Source organism: Callorhinus ursinus, unplaced genomic scaffold (assembly GCF_003265705.2).
Source record: "Callorhinus ursinus isolate GAN/ISIS: 27379988/994484 unplaced genomic scaffold, GSC_fseal_2.0 scaffold1, whole genome shotgun sequence".
Lineage (NCBI taxonomy): Eukaryota > Metazoa > Chordata > Mammalia > Carnivora > Otariidae > Callorhinus > Callorhinus ursinus.
The window spans coordinates 11,723,853-11,727,388 of NW_027397063.1; the positions used below are offsets into that span (position 1 = coordinate 11,723,853).

The window sequence follows — 3,536 nt, forward strand, 5'->3', positions numbered from 1 at the left end:
CAGCATTACCTTGATCCCAAAACCAGACAAAGACCCCATCAAAAAGGAGAATTACAGACCAATATCCTTGATGAACATGGATGCAAAAATTCTCACCAAAATACTAGCCAATAGGATCCAACAGTACATTAAAAGGATTATTCACCACGACCAAGTGGGATTTATCCCTGGGCTGCAAGGTTGGTTCAACATCCACAAATCAATCAACGTGATAAAATACATTAACAAAAGAAAGAACAAGAATCATATGATCCTCTCAATAGATGCAGAAAAAGCATTTGACAAAGTACAACATCCTTTCTTGATCAAAACTCTTCAGAGTATAGGGATAGAGGGTACATACCTCAATATCATAAAAGCCATCTATGAAAAGCCTACAGCGAATATCCTTCTCAATGGGGAAAAGCTGAGAGCTTTTCCCCTAAGGTCAGGAACGCGGCAGGGATGTCCACTATCACCACTGCTATTCAACATAGTATTAGAAGTCCTAGCCACAGCAATTAGACAACAAAAAGAAATCAAAGGCTTCCAAATTGGCAAAGAGGAAGTCAAACTCTCACTCTCTGCTGATGATATGATACTGTATGTGGAAAACCCAAAAGACCCCACCCCAAAACTGCTAGAACTCATACAGGAATTCAGTAAAGTGGCAGGATATAAAATCAATGCACAGAAATCAGTGGCATTCCTATACACAAACAACAAGACAGAAGAGAGACAAATCAAGGAGTCGATCCCATTTACAATTGCACCCAAAACCATAAGATACCTAGGAATAAATCTAACCAAAGAGGCCAAGGATCTGTACTCAGAAAACTATAAAATACTCATGAAAGAAATTGAGGAAGACACAAAGAAATGGAAAAATGTTCCATGCTCATGGATTGGAAGAACAAACATTGTGAAGATGTCAATGCTACCTAGAGCAATCTACACATTTAATGCTGTCCCCATCAAAATACCATCCATTTTTTTCAAAGAAATGGAACAAATAATCCTAAAATTTGTATGGAACCAGAAGAGACCCCGAATAGCCAGAGGAATATTGAAAAAGAAAAGCAAAGCTGGCGGCATCACAATTCCAGACTTCCAGCTCTATTACAAAGCTGTCATCATGAAGACAGTATGGTACTGGCACAAAAACAGACACATAGATCAATGGAACAGAATAGAGAGCCCAGAAATGGACCCTTAACTCTATGGTCAACTAATCTTTGACAAAGCAGGAAAGAATGTCCAATGGAAAAAAGACAGTCTCTTCAACAAATGGTGTTGGGAAAATTGGACAGCCACATTCAGAAGAATGAAACCAGACCATTTCCTTACACCACACACAAAAATAGACTCCAAATGGTTGAAAGACCTAAACGTGAGACAGGAGTCCATCAAAATCCTAAAGGAGAACACAGGTAGCAACCTCTTCGACCTCAGCCGCAGCAACTTCTTCCTAGAAACATCGCCAAAGGCAAGGGAAGCAAGGGCAAAAATGAATTATTGGGATTTCATCAAGACAAAAAGCTTTTGCACAGCAAAAGAAATAGTCCACAAAACCAAAAGACCACTGACAGAATGGGAGAAAATATTTGCAAATGACATATCAGATAAAGGGCTAGTATCCAAAATCTATAAAGAACTTATCAGACTCAACACCCAAAGAACAAATAATCCAATCAAGAAACGGGCAGAAGATACGAACAGACATTTTTCCAAAGAAGACATCCAAATGGCCAAGAGACACATGAAAAAGTGCTCAACATCGCTCGGCATCAGGGAAATCCAAATCAAAACCTCAATGAGATACCACCTTCCACCAGTCAGAATGGCTAAAATTAATGTCAGGAAACAACAGATGTTGGCGGGGATGTGGAGAAAGGGGAACCCTCCTACACTGTTGGTGGGAATGCAAGCTGGTGCAACCACTCTGGAAAACAGTATGGAGGTTCCTCAAACAGTTGAAAATAGAGCTACCATACCACCCAGCAATTGCACTACTGGGTATTTACCACAAAGATACAAATGTAGGGATCCGAAGGGGTACATGAACCCCAATGTTTATAGCAACAATGTCCACAATAGCCAAACTGTGGAAAGAGGCAAGATGTCCATCGACAGATGAATGGATAAAGAAGAAGTGGTATATATACACAATGGAATATTATGCAGCCATCAAAAGGAATGAGATCTTGCCATTTGCAATGACGTGGATGGAACTGGAGGGTGTTATGCTGAGTGAAATAAGTCAATCAGAGAAAGACATGTATCATATGGCCTCACTGATATGAGGAATTCTTAATCTCACGAAAAAAACTGAGTGTTGCTGGAGTGGTGGGGGGTGGGAGGGATGGGGTGGCTGGGTGATAGACATTGGGGTGGGTATGGGCTATGCTGAGCGCTGTGAATTGTGCAAGACTGTTGAATCACAGATCTGTACTTCTGAAACAAATAATGCAATATATGTTAAGAAAAAAAAAAGAAGATAGCAGGAGGGGAAGAATGAAGGGGAGTAAGTTGGAGGGGGAGACGAACCATGAGAGATGATGGACTCTGAAAAACAAACTGAGGGTTCTAGAGGGGAGGGGGTAGGGGGATGGATTAGCCTGGTGATGGGTATTAAAGAGGGCACGTTCTGCGTGGAGCACTGGGTGTTATGCACAAACAATGAATCATGGAACACTACATCAAAAACTAATGATGTAATGTATGGTGATTAACATAACAATAAAAAATTTAAAAAATAAAATTTATTATTTCAGAAATATAATAATATGTCAATACATTACACTTGCAGTATCTTTTGTTCATATCTCTATTTTTGTTATATTTTTGTTCATATCTGTTTTTGATGTATAACAAACTAATAATCAATTCATAGTATAGAAAACATTTTTTTACTTCACAATTCTTCAGGTTTGAACTTTAGACTGGTCTCCGATGGCTAGTACTTCTGATCACAGCAGCTCTTTCATGTGTTTGCATTAAGCTGAAATCCTTCTAGTTGGCTCTGCTTCTGAGCATATTCTGGCTGTCTGCTGGACAATCTCACTTGTTCATATAGCCAAGACCAAGCTTGTTCACATGGCAACAACAGAATTCAAAAGAGAAAGCAGAAGCCAGTAAGAATGGTTGATCACTATGATCAAAACTGGTATACTATCACTTTATGTCAGGCGTATATTGGTGAAGCAAGTATCAAAGCCAGCCAAGTTTCTCTTGGTGAGGAAATAGACTAATTCTTAATGGGATTATCTTCAAAGTCACATTTCAAACGATGCGTGTTGGCTATTTTTGCCATTCCAATTATCCCAATTATGATCTTATCTTGACTTTGTTACTGCCTTAGCAAAGTTTAACAGATTACCTTTTAAAAGTTCTAAATTGCATTTCCTATCTTATGAAAGTGTTAAATTATATTTTCTCTGTTTTGTTTCTTTTTTTTTTTTAAAGATTTTATTTATGTATTTGAGAGACAGAGAGCACAAGAGAGCATGGCCGGGGCACGGGGTGGGGGGGTGTTGCGGCAAAGGGAGAAGGAGAAG

General features: G+C 39.1%; 1 long non-coding RNA gene across 1 annotated transcript in view; it reads right to left on the reverse strand.

Annotated features, from left to right (window-relative positions):
• Window positions 1-3,006, reverse strand: part of LOC141373407 (uncharacterized) — a 56,235-nt gene extending 53,229 nt beyond the window's left edge. The window contains exon 1 of the long non-coding RNA XR_012379357.1: window positions 2,893-3,006. This is a non-coding gene — a long non-coding RNA (uncharacterized lncRNA). The remainder of the gene's footprint in view (window positions 1-2,892) is intronic.
• Between the last annotated feature and the right edge of the window lie 530 nt (window positions 3,007-3,536).